Genomic DNA, 18,170 nt, shown 5'->3' with positions numbered 1-18,170 from the left:
GGATTCAACATAGGATTTGTAGGAGGAGGTGCGGGGGCAGGGGAAGCCCACAATTCATTCCATAATCGTCAGTGTCTTGAAATTCCTCCGAGTTTTTATTTTTCACTGGACCCCACAAATTATAGAGCTGGTCTTGGCCATGGACATCTTCTTCCAGGATTTGGTTTATCTAAACATCTTGGATCTCAGGAGAGAATACTTTAAAAAAAATTACAGCAAGGGTTTTCCTGAGAAGCTTGATCAGCCTAGACTGGACTATCCAGCCATTCTTAAACCATCCCCACAGCCAGCAAGACCCTGTCTCTGAATGGTCAGTACTGAGGCTTAAGACTGGCAAATCCTGTCACCCGTCAACCCAGGAGGGAAGCACAGTCTTTGGTTCACTCTAGCATTCTTGGCAGGGTTTAGACTTAAGCTGTTTAAAGAACAGAGATGACAGATTTCCTCTTAATTCTGTGATCTTGATTGTTTTATGTTAAGAATTATTTGGAACTTGAAAGTCTAAAAACAAAACAAACACTAGTAAAGCCCTTTGTTTTTTATTAAAAAATATTTAGATAACTTGATAGTTTTTTACATCATTATTAATTTCTGAGCCAAATTTTGGCATTTACATGGCCGGATTGTCAGTTAACATTGTTTTTTCTATGGTTAGTTGCACATGTCTGCTTTGGCAAATTGATATTTATATATCAAAGTCCTAATCCGCAATACCTCAGAGTGGGACTGTGTTTAGAGACAGGGTCTTTTAAGGGGAAATTATGTTAAATGAGGTCATCAGGTGGGTCCTAACACGATATAACTGGTGTGCTTAGAAGAGCGAATCTCATGTTAAGTGTTCTTATCACAAAACAAAAGCAAGAACGAAAGAACACAAGGAAATGCGATTGTGGTAATGGATAAATGGATGTATACACTTGTCCCAACTCATCAAATTGGATACATTGAGTGCGGTTTTTGCACATTAATTATACTTCAATATAGCCACTTAAGAAATTATAAGAGGATTAAAGTATATAAGCCACACAGATGGAAAACCATATGAGGACCCACAGAAAACCATCCATAAACCAAAAGCAGACTTCAAGAGACGCCCACCCTGCAGACCCCTGACCGCAGACTTTCCGCTTCCAGAACTGAGAGAACACGCGTCTGCTGTTGAAGCCATTCCAGTCTGGGGTCCTTTGGTGTGGCCCTAGTTCTAGTGAATGAACACAATGACCAGGGTTTGGCATTTGTATTTTATTTCATTTGGATAATTAGATTTTACTTTCCTCAGAAAATGTATTTAGTTGAAATACCTTCTGAGATTTTCATCGTTTGAGGTCTTTCTATTTCTCTTTCCCCCAAACTTCCTACACTTTTCTCATTTCATAGTCTTTTTTTTTTCATCAAAACTCTGTGACTATGGCTTCATTGCCTCCTGTCACTTTGTGTTATGAAAAGAATTTTAATATAGAGCTAATTCTTTATCTTTGTAGACAACCACTTTGATTTTCTGCCTACATATTATATATTTGTTTCCTTTATCTTTGAAGTACAGATATATTAGTTCTCCAGAGAATCAGAACCAATGGAAGATAGATATCGATGTAGATATAAATACAGATACACAGAGAAAGATTTATCATGGAAATTGCCTCGTGCAATTACAGAGGCCCAGAAGGACCGCCCTCTGCCTTTGTCAGACTGGAGAACTAGGAAGGCTGGTAGAGTTCCTCAGGCCAAGTTCAAAGGCCTGCGAACTCTGGGGACCTATTGGTCCTAAGTTCAGAATCCAAAGGCCTGAGGACCAATAGCTGGTGTGTGAGGACAGGAGATGGATGTCCCAGCTCAGGAAGGGAGCAGGGAGCTCATACCTCCCCCACATTTCTGTTCTTCAAGCCGAGTTGGATGCTGCCCCCGCTGTGGCGAGGGTCATCTGCTTTACCTAACCTATCAACCTGAATACTAGTCTCTTCCAGAAACGCCCTCGCAGACACATTCAGAAATAATGTTTTACCAGATATCAAGGCAATGCTTAGCTCAGTTAAGCTGACACAAAATTAACCTCCACACATATAAGAAAAATTAATAGCTTTATCCCCTGCAACCTGGCACTTAGAGTCCTTTTGACCTACACCCTCCAACCTGCATTCAGTTCGGGAATTTTCTTACACTGTTCTGACTGTTGCTGCTTTCTCCTCTGTTCTCCTGAAGTTGCTGACACATAGGTGTCTTAGTTCTGATATATATTTTCCATGTCTCTAAATTTTGCCTCTTTGATTTTCCATAATTATTCTTCCTTAAATTTTTATTTTATTTGATCTTTTTAGTTATACATGGGATTAGAATGTACTTTGGTACATGATACATACATGGTGTATAATTTGTTTTCATTAGGACCCTATTCTTGTGGTTGTACATGATGTGGAGTTACCCTGGTCATGTATTCAAATACAAGGTTAGGAAAGTTATGTCCGAATACTTCTACCATCCTTCCTATTCCTTTCTTCCCTCCCCTCCCTTTGTTCCCCTTTGTCTAATCCAGAGGACTTCTATTCCTCTCCTCCCCAGCCTCCCTTGTTGTGGGTTAGCATCAACATATCAGAGAGACTATTTGGTCTTTTGTTTATTGGGACTGGCTTATTTCACTTAGCATGATATTCTCTAATTTTATACATTTACTAGGAAATGCCATGATTTCATTCTTCTTTATGGCTAAGTAATATTCCATCATGTATATATACCACATTTTCTTTATCCATTCATCCCCTATAGGATACCTAGGTTGGTTCTGTAGCTTGGCTATTGTGAATTGAACTGCTATAAACATTGATGTGGCTATGTCACTTAAATCACTGTAACATATTGATTTTAAGTCCTTTGGGTATAGACCAAGGAGTGGGATAACTGGGTCAAATGGCAGTTCCATTCCAAGTTTTCTGAGGAATCCCCATACTGCTTTCTAGAGTGGTTCCACCAATTTGCAGTCCCACCAGCAATGTATGAGTGTGCCTTTCTCCCCACATCCTCACCAACATTTATCATTACCTGTATTCTTTATAATTGCCATTCTGACGGATGGAAACTTAGTGTAGTTTTAATTTGCATTTCTCTAATTGCTAGAAGTGTTGGACATTTTTCACGTATCTGTTGCTATATTTGTTCTTGATTCTCACATGCTGCTAATCTCACTGACACACATTTCGGCTTCGGAAGGTTAGGGCTGCGTGTGATTCCCATGGAGACTTCACTGTCCTCCTTGCCGATTTAAGCCTGGACCTAGGATTCCTTCCAGATCTCAAGTGGCTGTTTCTTAGAGGTCAACGAATGCAGACCTTCAGCTATGACAGTCTTCTTAACTTTCCTCCAAATCCATATCCTTTCACTGTAGAAAATTTGATTCATGGTGAAGTTGAGAAATATTTGGCTGATATCTTGGATTGCTGTTTCTTTTGAGTTGAAGTCATTATTTTTCTGCTGTGTATCCTCATGGGTCCAGGGCTGCCCAGCACAGAGAATTCTGGCGAGTTCTAACAGGTCCGTCTTGGTCCCTCCCTGGGCCTTTCAGAGCAGAGGAGTGGGAGAGAAGCACTTTCATTCTATAATAACTCTTCACCAGCTAGTGGAGTGCACTCTGAGAGGGAGGCAGTGGACGCGGTGGCACAACTTGCCACTCTGTCAAAGGACTTCTTTTGTTTTCTGGCTGTTTCTTCCAGAGGCAGTTAAAAGGCAATTCTTCTGTCCTCTGCCATTGCTCTTGTCCTTAGGAAACATGGTGGTACCGCTTCCGCTTTCAGGCTAACAAATCCGTTCAGGGTGAATCTGCAGCTGGTCGCATGGCATTTTTGAGGAGCTGCTTCTCCTGGACCCGCCAGCTCTGGGTTGCCACCATCTCCTCCTCGGTAGCAGGCCACAGACCGCCTCACCCTCAGCCTTTCTTCCTGCGGGTTGTGTGCTCAGTTGGGTTTACTTCCTTTGGCTTGGGGGCGCTGTTCTGTAACGTGGGGTATGCTGGTGTTGGCTAATCATCCCATTGTTTTCAACTTGTCTGTGCAGAATGTTAAAGAAATTCTGAGGCTTTTAGCTCCTGGTTAGAACTTTTCCCTGGTTTCTATCACCAGTACAGAATTTTCCCAATTTCACATTTCTTTGGATTACTTAAACACTCATACTTAAACTCTCAATGACGCTGCAACAGATTCTTACTAAGCTTTATTTTGGTGAAAATATTTATGACAAAATCACTTTCTTTTTAACCGATAATAAGCCTGTGAAATGCATTTCTATACTATTACAACATGAGTCATTATTGATAGTAAGTGTGGTGATTCAAAGGAAGGCAATCTTTTGTTTGTTTGTTTCAGACATTTCTGTTTTCAGACCTCACTGAGTTCTTTACCAGCTGTGAGCTCTGAGGGAAACCATGGAGATTCTTGGAACCTCAGATTCTTCTTCTATAAAACAGAAATAAGAGTACTTGCAGGATTTTTCTGGGAGTTTAATAATGGTAAACACAAGTTCAATGATTACTGTGTGCTGGGTACTCTTCTAATATCCACATCTTCATGTAAATAAGTAAAATCATTTATGTTATATATATGTATATTGTTATATGTGATGCATTATATATTATGTTAAGCAACATCCTATGTTATATATAGATTCTCTTTGACTTACAATTGGGCTCCTTCCCAACAAATTCATTGTAAATTGAAAATATTGTTAAATTCCAAATGCTTTTCCTACACCTAACCTACCAAACATCACAGCTTAGCCACACAGAATACCATGCAGTATTGGTTACTTACCCTGGTACTTGTGTGGCTGACTGGGGACCATGTCTTCCTACCACTGTCCAGCATCATGAGAGAGGATCTTACTGCACACTTCTAGGTAAAGATCAAAATTTGAAGCCCAGTTTTTGCTAAATGCATATTGCTATCCTGCCATCACTAAGTTGAATCATTAAGTTTGAAGCCAGCTGTATTACAATTATGAAGCTTCACAACAACTCCCCAGAGCAGGTACTATAAATGTCCTCATTTATAGGGGGACAACTGAGGTATAGGAAGGCTAAGTACCTTGAAAATACAGGGCTAAGTAGCACAATTGTTAAATGATTGAGCCAAGGCAGACCAGCTTATAAGCGCCTGCCCCATGAATGGCATTGACCACCAAGCACGGTGTGTGTGCGCCTTGGAAGTAATAGATGCTCTAAATAAGAAAGGAGATGCTGATGGATTCGTGGTAGCATCATCTACCTGTACACACCAACACGTGTAAAAAATCTTGTCTTTGCCACGTGCACACCTCTCAAATATGGCTATCTTGGGAATGAGTATGTGTGCACTTAAATCATAATATAAAATGTAAGGAATACTAAAAAGAAGCATTGGAGCGAGAAATGAATGATCATCAGAACTTTGGTTTTTGGCTATTCATTCATCATCATGGAAACAACAGAAAAGAAATGTGACATATCCCAGCTACTGTTTTGTAACTGTTGAAAAGAATAGGAGCAGTGATTTCCCTAAACTGTTCCGTCGCTCACCTTGTTCAATGAAACCTCTGTGTTGCACATCACTGTAGGTCGAAATCTCTTGCATGGTGTTTTCACAGTGTTTTCCTCTTCCTCAATTCTTCCTTCTATTTTCTTATGTATGATGCTGGTCACATGTGTACCCTATTTACAGATGACAATTAACATTGGTATGTTCAACGACTTTCTTCTTAGTATTACACACAAACTTCTTAAAGAGTACTTTGTTTATAAATTTCTTATTTTAAAATAATAAATTTCTTATTTTAAAATACTTATTTTAAAAGTATTTTTATTTTGTCCATCGTATTACGGCAGTATTTCTGATAAATGTAATATGAGCATGTGAACAGTGGAATAATTTCATCCCGAAAAAGAGGATTGCAGACTTTGAGCTCATAATTTCATGTCTAGAAATGTTTCTGAAGAGTTCATTGTGACATGCTCAAAAAGGTACAAATAAATTAGAGTGGTTTAGCAAACAATTGGGAGCAAGAGAAATGTCAGAGTAGTGTGATTAATTATGGTATAATGGGATGATAATTAATAACTATAATTATTGAAATTAAGGATGTTTATGATGTACTGAAATGTGAAAATGAGTATGAAGTTGTATGTGTAGAAAGATTTAGTGGAAAAGATAAATATATTTTTATATATCAGTGGGTCACATGCATATGTCAAAATGTTAACAGTGATTTTGTTCTGGGATCAATCTCAGGACCTTGGATATGCTAGACAGATGAATTCTCCTCCATTGAGCTACCTCCTTGTCCCCTTAGTAGTGAGTTTTATTGATTATTAGAGCATATGTTACTAATATTTGACAAACTTTTTCTTTTAGAACAACTTTAAATTTACAGAAAAATTAACAAGACAATACAAAAAATTCCCATATAAACCCCATCACTTTCTCTTATTATTAACAATTTACATCAGTATAGTACATTTGTTATAATTTGTGAACAAATATTAACACATATTACTAACTAAAATCCATGTCCCATTCAGATTTCCTTAGTTTTCATCCACATTCCTCTACCTGATAGAGGGTCCCATCCAGGATACCACATGGCATGTAGTCATCATTGTTTTTGAGGACCTGGTAGTTTTGAGGGTAGGCATTTAGTAGAACTTCCCTCAATATTTCACCACGATTTGCTGAAAAGATTATCCTTCTCCCACTGATTTATCTTTATTTCTCTCTCAAAAATCAGTTGACTGCATTTGTGTGGGCGAATTCTGCATTTCCTCTCCTGTTGCATTGATCTACATGCTGGTCCTTTGCTATTATCACACGGTCTTGATTATTGGAGCTTTATCATAATTCTTGAAATTGGCACTATGGGTCCTTCAACTTTGTTCTTCTGTAGTCATGATTTAGCTGCTTTAAGTTCTTGCTTTCTCAAAAATACTTTGGAATCAGTTTTCAAAATAAATATAAAACTGCCCATTGGAAGTTTGATTGGGATTACATTGAATCTGTAGCTCAAACTGAGGAGAAATTACATCTTTTTAATACCAAGTCTTGTGATCCATAAGTACCTCTCCAATTATTTTTCTTTCATTTATGTCTTTAATCATTTTTATAGTTTTCCTCATATAAATTGTGTACATATATATATTGCTAGATATATACCTAAGTATTCCATTTATTTGGGGGTTAATGTAAATAATATTTTAAATAAATTCAAGTTTCTATTATTTCTTGCTGATCTTGACTTTGAGCTTCCCTGAGTACTCCTCCTCAGGCGGAGTTTGAGTCTAGTAGTGTTATTATGCCAGGGCCTTGTTAGTGTGGTGGTTAGGTGTGGGGATCATAGTGGGAAGGTTTTACAATCTCAGAACTGAACCTCATTCTTGTGTGTCTGGGCCGTTATTTCCCAGGTGGTTTACTGATGCTTCCCTCTCGCCCGTCAGGTGACATAGAAAAGCTAGGGGTGGGCTCTGATGGAGAGATGTCCTTTGAATGAAGGTTCTGCTAAATTCTTTTTCCCTGGGCAAGAAGGCATTTTTTTGTTGAGAACTCTCTGGGTGATTGATTTTCCCCTCCTCTTGCTAGAGATCATTCTAGAAACTTTGCTGTAACTGGAGTGGCTCCTGGAGGTAAAAGCCACCGCAGTGTGGCCAGGTCTGGAGTCCCCAGGTCTGGAGTCCCTGGGAATTTCTCATTCTCCTGTTGGTTCACATTTAGCCTCCAGCAATCGGTCAAACTGTCATCTGAGTGATCCTGCAGCTTTGTGGCTCAGGGTCTTCTGCTCCAGCAAGCAGCTTTGACTTTCTGGATTACTTGTCCCTCCAGAGGTTGAGGTAATCATTTGCTCTGAATCCTTAGTTTTAGGATGGGTCTGAAAAAAGTGTGAATTTTATGTTTGTTCAGTTTATTTCTTCTAAGGATGTTAGTAACAACTTCTATGGTTGCATTAGGTCATGTCAGGGCTAAATATAGAAGTCCACATGTTTGTTTTTTCCTGCATTTCCTTACTTCAGTTTTTTTTTTTTTATCTTAAAATATTTAATTGACAAATAAAGACTGCATATACTCAAGATGTGCAATATGTTAATTTGATGTATACATCAGGCGATGATGAACACAAATTAGTTAACACATCCACCACCACACATGCTATACCTTTGATCCCCAGAACTTGCTCTTGTTCTAAATGAAAGTTTGTTTCGACCAGCATCTTCCTGTTTCTTCATCCCCCTAGGCTCTGTCAACCACTGTGCTACTCTCTGCTTCTATAAATTCAATGTTTTTAGATTCTACACAGTTGACATCATAGAGTATTTGTTTTTCTGAGTCTGATTTACTTCATTTAGTGTAATGTCCCCCAGGTTCATATATGTATAATCACTGGGCTAGACATGTAGCTCAGTGGTAGAATGCTTGCCTAGCATGTGTGAGGTCCTGGGTGCCGTCCCAGCACTGCCAAAAAATGCATATGATATGTTACAATTTATCTATTTGTCCATTGATGGACCCTTAGTTTGATCCCATATTTTGGTTATTGAGAATGTTGCTATAATGAACATGGTGTATACATCTTTTAAAAAAATAATGATTTATTTCCTTTAATAACCTAGAAGTGAGATTGCTAGATCATATGGTAGTTTCAGCTTTTATTCATTGAGGAAGCTCCATATTGTCTCCCAGAGTAGTTATGCTAATTTACAGTTCCTTCTCATAGGAGTTATGGGTTCCTGTTTCTCTGCATCCTTACTAAATACTTGTTATCTCTTGTCTATTTGATAAGAGCCATCTAAAAGTTGTGAGGTGATAGTGTGGTTTTGATTTGCATGTCTTTGGTAATTAGAGATGTTGAACCTCTTTTCATATACCTGTTTGCCGTTCATGTCTTCTTTGAAAATATTTCTATTTATTTCCTTTGCTGACTTTTAAGTGAGTTATTCTTAATATTTTGCTATTGAGTTGTGTGAGTTCCTTAGGTGTTTGGAAATGACATTTTTATCAGGGGTATGATTTCAAAATATTTTCACCCATTCTGTGGATTCTCTTTTAATTTTGTTGATTACTTTTTTGTGCAAATTACTTTCATCTATTTAAATTTTATTTTTATGTGTGCATTAAAATTACACCTAGTGGTGGGATTCATTATGTGATATTCAAACTTACACATAACATAATTTGATCAATCTCATTCTCTAGTATCTTCCCATTTCCTCCCTTTCTCCCTCCTTCTGATTCACTAGCTCTACTCTTCTGATCTCCCTTATATTATTATTATCATTTTAATTGGTGCATTATAACTATGCATATGCATATATAAGAATATACATATAACTGGAATTCACTGTGGTATATTCATACATGGACAAAGCATAATTTGGTAGGTTTTGTTCCCCAGTACTTCCCCATGTCCTCCCCTCCTCCCTCCCTCTTGATCTCCTTCTTCATACTTTCTGTCTCTCTTCTATTTTCATGAGATTCCATTGTTTTAAATTCTTTTTTAAGGTACTCTCATACAATGTTGGTGGAACTGCAAATTGCTGACACCTCTCTGGAAGGCAGTATGGAGATTCCTTAGGAAAAATGTAGAATGGAACCACCATTTGACCTAGTTATCCCACTCCTTAGCCTATATCCAAGGGACTTAAAATCAACATACTACAGTGACGTGGCCACATCAATGTTTATAGCAGCTCAATTCACAATAGCTAGATTGTGGAACCAACCTAGATGCCCTTCAACAGATGGATGGATAAAGAAACTGGTATATAGTCACAATTTAATATTATTTAGCCATAAAGAAGAATAAAATTATGGCATGTGCAGGTAAATGGAAGTTGGAAGTTGGAGAATATCATGCTGAGATAAGCCAATCCCCAAAATCCAAAGGCCAAATGTTTTCTCTGATAAGTGGATGCTGATACATAATGGCGAGTGAGTGGGGTGTAAGAGAAGAATGGAAGAACTTTGGATTGTGTAGAGGGAAATGAGGGAATGGGAGGGGCAGAGGGTATGAAAGATGGTGGAATGAGACAGACATCACTACCCTATGTACATGTATGATTACACAAATGGTGTGAGTCTACATCACGTACAACCAGAGAAGTGAAAAGTTATACTCCATTTGCATACAATGAATCAAAATGTGTTCTGCTGTCACGTACAACTAAATAGAACAAACAATAAAAAATATAAAAAGTAGAAATGAAACCATAAAAAAAAGATTAAAAACCGAAGTGATAAATTATAGGAAAATGTAATATGTGGACTTGTGATGTTTAATCCTTGCAGTATGCTCTCTCTCTCCTCAGCTAGACACTTGTAGAGGTGTGCAACCCTGCCACCATTACAGTGATAGACCCCTGTTCTCTCTGACAACTCTCAGAATACAGCAAATAGATTTATGGGCATATTTTATCAGCACTAGGTTTTCTATAGTTTTAGACTCACCCAAATTATGCCCTTCAGATTGAAGAAAGATTTTTAAATTGCACATAAGACAATATACATAGATGAAGAAATCATAAAGAAAAAGTAACGTGAACCATGGGTTATTATGTATGTTGCTTGCTTCAGGCTACATGATCCATGAATAAGGGTAGCACGTGAGCTGTCCTGAGTGACTCGATCCTTGTGCTCCTGGTGACCCTAAGGCTGTTTCTGGAAGGTGTGGGCCATGCACTCCTCTAGGATTGGGTTTCATAGCAGTAAATAGGAAAAAGGGAACCGTGATCAATTCCACAATTCACATCATTCATAGGATTGAGAACTGACCTGTAACTGATGAGAAACACCTCTATCCTTGGAACTGGGAATGGGAAACAAATCTCCAGGAGTTCCTCAGAGAGGACCTCTGTTATACCAAGAGCAGTGTTCTCAGCGATCTCAGGATGGTGGAAGCCAGAAGTGTCCAGGGTGAGGGCCATGGCATGAAGCCAAATGGAATCCAGTTAACTGGGACCTCGTACCAGGCCTCAGGGGGGTAAGTCTCATGATTGGTCACTTCCTTCCTTGTACCGTCTGCCTCTAGGTCACATCCAGAGGAATAAGGGGCTTAAATTTTATTGACTCAATTTGTTTATTTTATTGAGCATGACCAAATTAGTAATTATAATGTGTGTGTGTGTGTGTGTGTGTGTGTGTGAGTACATTGTGTGTGATAATTTTTTGTGGGGGAGGAGGAAGTCAGGACTCAATACAGTTTGAATTTATCAACAATTCTGAATGACCTTACATGTCTTTAATTACAGTTCAGAATGCATGCCTGATAAATACAAAATAGATTAGACCTAACCACATTAGGGAATATATAATTATCAAGAGTGTAGCGGCTGTTAGAACAATAGAAAGCTAGCTGTGATAGCAAACTAACATTGACTTGGCTTGACCCTTGCCGTGTGTGAGAAGCCCAGAAAAAAATAATTGGACAAATTCTTCAATCATTTAGTTACTACTGATCAGTTGTATTTGGTATCATGACAGATGGTGGCAGGGTTCTGCTGAAATCCCGGCAGTTCGAATAAGGGAATGTGTGAAAATTCAGGAGCTCCTCCTACAGTAAATTCATTAATATTCAACACTGGGTTTTGCTTGTGTTTGGATGTACTGGTGGTTGGGGCTCAGGGCTGAACAGGGACTTCAGCGCTGGATGAGGCTGTGAGAGGGGAATCTGAATGACATCCACCTTATAGGCCATTGGTCTAGGATCATACACACACATGATCACACGTTTAAATCTGTTTCCTCTTCCAGTAGGGTTTGCTTTTAAATAGGAGTTTGTTTATCACGTGGCATCTAATTCTTTTTGCTACTTTATAATTCATGTCATAGAATAGATTTCTAAAATCATTCTTAGAAGAATTATTGTTCTTTATATCTTTGGGGCAAAGTTACCAGCTTATGCTACTACAAGACTCTGTTCCCTGCATTGGCCCCTTCTCTGGAAGGGCATGATACCATGGTTTTGGAAAGAGGAGATATGGTATTTTGGTGACCTTGAGCCAATTACAAAAAAAAAAAAAAAGGCCAAATGTTTTCCCTGATAAGTGGATGATGACACATAATGGGTCTGGGTGGGTAGTGGGGTGAGAGAATAATGCAGGAACTTTAGATTACGTTCAGGGAAATGAGGGGTGGTATGAAAACTGGTGGAAGGAAACAGACATCATTACCCTATGTACATGTATGATTACACAAATGGTATATGAATCTACATTATGCACAACCATAGAAACGAAAAGATGTACCCCATTTGTGTACAATGAATCAAAATGCAGTCTGTAAAAATTTTAAAAAAATTAAAAAAAAGAAAGTAAGTAACTTTTTAATTAGTACAAGAAAAGCTACTGTGGAATGTGATTGATCAAATTATGTGTGTTTACAAATATGGTAACATGAATACCAGTGTTATGTGTAATGATAGTGCACCAATCAAAATTATACAGAGAATAAGTGAGATGGGTCACACTGACTCTGGCTGTTTGAGAGAGCATATAGATCTTGTCTGTTTTTAAAACAGTGGAAATGAAACAAAATCATGAATAGTGCAGCAACAATTGGTTACTTACTTTTCCGTTTTTTACAGATGATAACATGTCAGGGAATTTTGGGACTGTTTATCCCTTGCAAAGTAACGTTCTTTACTGCAGTAACCGCCAGCACAGTAGGATTCTGAGTTGTAGATCACAGCTTGCTTTTAGGAAACATCTGACCCACTGATTTTCAGAGATGTTTGTCTCTTTTCAGATTCATCTGAAGTCCTAACCCCTGCCTGTGTTTTGTCTTAGTCCCTTTCTCCTGGGCCATCTGTTTTACTCTCCCATCGTACACCGTCTATCACTTTCCCCACTGCACTACGTTTTCCGGAGCCTAGGTCTCACCCTCCTGATGGGGCAGAGTTCTTTTAAAGGCAAGATGAACATCAGATTCAACTCTGGGCTCATCTAGCTCAGTGTCCCCTAAAGAGTTGATTTTCAAAGATTATTTGTCGAATGAATTATGTAGAAGATGCTGGTTGCCCAATGCAAAGCTGAATGATTTAGAACAGAAAGTTTCCTATATGGACCTTTCTTCTCCCATATTTCTCTTGCTGTTTTTCGTTCTTCCTTCCATAAAGCTCCCATCTCCCTCTAAATACAACCTTCTGCTCTCAGATGCTTCTCAAACTCTCCAAATCCTTCACTCCTTTATATAGAGGAGATTGGACTCCCTAACTTATTAGAGCACTCAGCAAAATGCCCCCTGGTTAGTATCTCCAGCCTCCTTCAGATATATTGGGGGATTATAAGTATTTAATATTTCAAAAGGAGCTTTATTAGAATGACTGAATGGAAATGATTAATGCATTAGCAAAAATTAACATTATCTGATGACACGTCTGTGCTAGACGTGGAAGATAGGGAGGTTGTTAAGTACAAAATCATAGCCACTTCTTTGGAGAAGCTCAGAAGAAGTAAGCCTTAGGACCATGCAAATTATGACCATCTCAGCAGTCTTTCCATTTTGTGGGCCTGACTGGAAGTGACCAGGGAGTTCTTGATTCTGAGTGGACACATGTTTTAGGCTATTGCAAAACCCCTGAACATGTTTGCTGATGGCCAATGGAAATAAGTTACTTGAATGGTGCAAGAATAGAACCCCCGGAGCTATTTTAGCTTGGGATATGTGGGGATAGATTGGGAAGGTTTTTATCATAGTTTTAGGTACCCCTGGGTTCTCCTTGCTTTGTGTGTTCATCATATAATTCCTCTCTTTTAATCTTTTTGCCAAAATCAATTTTATAATTTTAGAAGACAATTGCCTTAGCATTAACTTATATAATCCTTTGCTATTTTGATTACTATTAAGACCTAGTGATTTTAACACTATCCAGAACTAATGATTTTATATACATACATATATATATATATATATATATATATATATGATTGTTATTTTAATGCATGAGGTCAATCTCATCATTCCTCAGAGGTTTCGACTTGCTGCACATGGGCACATGTTATGCTCTGGTTCCCAGAGGATTGCTGTCTTCCTGTAAGAGGCTATAAATGAGCCTGCCTGTGGCCAGCCAGTATCTCCTGTCAGCTCTTCATGCCTTAATTCTACTCCTCTACCTACCCCATTTGAGATCATCAAGATCTGAATTTCCTTAGCATTAACCTGGAGGAGTGAAAAAGACTCAAGTTGGTTTTGGTCAGAGAATTGATAGTGTGGGTGTCTTAGTGACTGATATTGAGGTTACCTGTACTTTATCAGAATCAATGGGGACCAATGAAAAGAATCAGGAGTTACTACAGAAGGAGAATCCTTTTTGCTAGACCAGTTACCAGGGGATCTCCTTGGCCTCATTTGGGAAGTAGTCCAACATGTTTGTAGTCATAGGGTAGGAGAAAGCAGGCTGCCTTTTAAAGTGTCCTCTGTATAAGATCCACACTGTGTTAAATAATCACAACTGGGGCGATGTGGTGGGCGAGACCCGGGGTCCAGGGTTACGCCACATGAATCTAAGATGGCGACTGGCAGAGAGCCAAAGGGTGTGCTGAATGCACCTTGAGAAAAACAGGAAGTGTTTACCATTGGCTGTATGATAATTAGTTCAGCCGCCTAGCGTGTGGACAGATATATCTTACATGTATGCTTGAGCTCGTGATGGCTTGACCTTTAACAGGATTGGATGGACATATCTGGTTACAATTGCTTATGCATTAGACTGCTTATATATTGAGGGTGTTATCCGAATAAAGTGGAAGCTGTTTCATGAACTTCAGAAGAGCACTTGTTTGTCCCGCTGGTCGGTGGCAAGTGGTAAGTGGTGGCCCGTACAGGGAATTGGTGAGCACTCAGGTAAGTAATAAAGAAGAAAATTTTCACTAGCATAGTCAACTAGCAGGTTTCCCTATTTGAGGAAACGGTTGCCTTAAGGTTTTAACAGAAGGTTACCCTAGAGAGGGAACGTAATGGAAGATTCCCCTAGTGAGGGAATATAATGAAAGGCTGTCCCAAGAGACAGCAAAGGACATCCTGTAGTAAACGAATATGCGTAAGGTGTTATTTGTGTTACCTTTTCTTGTTTGGTTTCTGTTTGTTGTTGTTGTGGCAATATGGACATTAGTTCATTTCTGTCTGACTTCCAAAAAACCAAAATTTCAAGAACGGTTAAGAGAAGGAGAAAAAATATTAGAAACTGTAAAAGAAGAACAATCAAGTCGAGCTTCTGAAAGAGAAAGTAGATGTTCAGACTCAGAACAGGGATGTGACTCTGAAGAACAGGAGCTATCTGAGACAGAGCTAGAAAAGAAGTTCTCTCAGTGGTGTTTAACTCCTACCGCACCACGCCCTCCAGCGTATAATCCAGGTCACCACTCTTTTCCAAGTTGTAGGGGCGCATGTACCGGCTGCACAGGGGCGGCCCCCAGACAGTGGGCTGATGTAGAATCTCGATCAGTGTTCCCAATATTCCCAGTATTTGAAGATCAAAACTATCAGAGATATCATCAAATATTAGATATAAAATTAGTAAAATAATTAAAAGAGGCAGTTATGTCCTATGGAGTACAAGCTGCATTTACCATTTCTTTATTAGAGAATGCTGCAAGTCAAAATCTTACTCCAACTGATTGGGGTAATTTAGCAAAAGCATGTTTATCTGGGGGACAATATCTCATGGGGAAGGTGGCTAACCAGGAGTTATGTTCTGATACTGCCCGACGTAATGCAGTTGCAGGCAATCCTCAATGGAATCTAAACATGCTGACAGGCCAAGGACCATATGAAGGGCAAGGTAATCAGATTAATTTCCACCCTGGTGTTTATCAACAAATTAACCCTCAACTTTTACTCTATCATCATATGGATAATATTTTGCTAGCTCATAAGGAAAAACCTGTTTTAGAGCAATGTTATAATTCCTTACTAAAGTCACTGGAAAGATGGGGCTTACAGATTGCCATGGATAAAGTACAAATGATAGAAACCAAAAACTTCCTGGGATCTATCATAAATGCAACTATGGTTAAACCCATAAAAATTACCATTCAGTGGACAAATTTAGAACTTTAAATGATTTTCAAAAACTTTTGGGTGATATTAATTGGATTAGACCTTACCTTCATTTACCCACCTCAAGTTTGGGCCCTCTGTTTGATATTCTTAAAGGTGATTCTGACCCCCTTTCTAAGCAGGTGCTTACCCCTAAGGCTTGAACCGCTCTCAAGCTTGCTGAAACAGCTATGGAAAAGGTTCAACTTGATCGTATTGATCTAGTTAAGCCTTTATCATTCATTGTCTTGGCCACAAATAAGTTAACCACAGGAGTGTTTTGGCAAAAGGGTCCTATTCTATGGGTTCACATGAATTATGCCCCTAACAAGGTCTTATCCTTGTTTACTGAATCTGTGGCAGAATTAATCTTTAGGGCATTAAAAGTATCCCTTTCCACCTTTGGATCACATCCCTCAACAATCACTACTCCATATACTACTGATCAGATACAATATCTTATTAATAATTCAAATTCATGGGCTGTAGTCTTTACTAGTACTTCTGCTGTATTTGACAATCATTTGCCATCTGATCCTCTTCTCCAAATTTGGAGTTAACATCCTATAATTTTCCCTAAAGTCACCTGAAAAGGACCTATTATAGGAGCTACCCTTATATTTACTGATGGATCAAAAAATGGTACGGGTGCTATTACTATAGATAATGTTACAGAACCATTGCTGTTTAATACTCTATCTGCACAACAAACAGAACTATTAGTAGCTATAGAAGTATTCAAAACTCACATGAGCCTTTTAACCTATTCTCTGATAGCAAATACATTGTTAATGCTGTTCAAAATTTAGAATTAACTGGTCTGATTTCCCTCACCTCCACTATTACTAAATATTTACAATGCTTACAAAAACTTATCTGGGACAGAAAAGATCCTTTTTTTTATTGGGCATGTTCGGGCTCATACTGGCCTTCCAGGTCCTCTAAGTTTACACAATGATTTAACAGACATGGCCACCAGAGACCCACACATCTTTAATACGCTTGAAAATGCAAAAACTTTTCATTCCAAATTTCACGTAAATGCTTCCACTCTACGTACACACTATAAAATTACTAAGGTAACAGCTCGGGACATAGTCAAGTCTTGTGCTAAATGTGCTACACTTATTCCTAACCCCTCGTTAGGAGTAAATCCAAAAGGGCTTCAGCCCAATCATATTTGGCAAATGGATGTAACTCATTATTCAGAATTTGGATAATTCATTCATGTGTCTATTGATACCTTTTCAGGATTTATTATGGCCTCTGCTCATACTGGAGAAAAAAACAAAGATGTAATAACACACTGTTTACACTCTTTCTCCATCCTGGGGGTTCCCAAACAAATTAAAACCAATAATGGTCCTGGATATACATCCCAGGCCTTTAAACAATTTTGTTCCTCCATTGGTATTCAACATGTCACAGGAATTCCCTATAATCCTACTGGACAAAGCATTGTTGAGCACACCCATTTAACGCTTAAAAACATGCTTTATAAACAAAAACGGGGAATAGGGGCATCATACAGATCCCCAAAAGACAAATTATCTGTTGCCTTGTTCATCTTAAATTTTTAAATCTCGATTCTGAGGCCGATTGGCTGCAGACCGTCATTCAGAGCCTAATAAAAAGCATCTACCTCAAGTGCTCTGGAAGGACATTCTATCGGGACAATGGAAAGGCCTGGATCCGGTGTTAATCTGGACCCGAGGGTCTGTTCGTGTTTTCCCACAGGACGCACAATTGCCAATTTGGGTGCCGGAGAGATTGGTCGAGGTCTCAACAGAGACCCCAAAACAGGAAGAAGATGAGGAGGCTTCTCCCGCTGTTGGTGTTGGCGATTTCTCACCAAGTTAATGGAGAAGACTCGCGTGAACTATGGGGGATAGTAAAGACGTGGCCCTATCCTATACCCCTTACCAACTCCTCTATTCTATATCCTATTTTTACAATTGGCCACATTTCTTCAGTCCACTGTTCAATGGGGAAAAGAATGGTTTGGGTTTTGTCCAGGGGAGGTGTTTTGTGTGTTGTATCTATCCTGTGCATATAGTGTTTATACAAAATGCGTATACATCGGCGCAGAGAAACAGCCATTATTCGCCAAGCTCTTGTCGCAATTGATGCTGGCCCATC

The 18,170-nt window shown here is 38.8% G+C and overlaps 1 long non-coding RNA gene across 1 annotated transcript; it reads left to right on the top strand.

The window, feature by feature from the left end:
* Window positions 1–14,589: 14,589 nt before the first annotated feature.
* LOC306655987 lies at window positions 14,590–17,970 on the top strand. Its single transcript, XR_013762382.1, has 3 exons — window positions 14,590–14,837; window positions 15,712–15,774; window positions 17,769–17,970. It is a non-coding gene; the product is annotated as an uncharacterized lncRNA (long non-coding RNA).
* Window positions 17,971–18,170: the final 200 nt, after the last annotated feature.

This window comes from Sciurus vulgaris (genome assembly GCF_902686455.1).
Source record: "Sciurus vulgaris genome assembly, chromosome: 3".
NCBI classification, from domain to species: Eukaryota; Metazoa; Chordata; class Mammalia; order Rodentia; family Sciuridae; genus Sciurus; species Sciurus vulgaris.
Note: the sequence above shows the minus strand (reverse complement) of the source record. Positions and strands in the feature narration are given on the sequence as shown.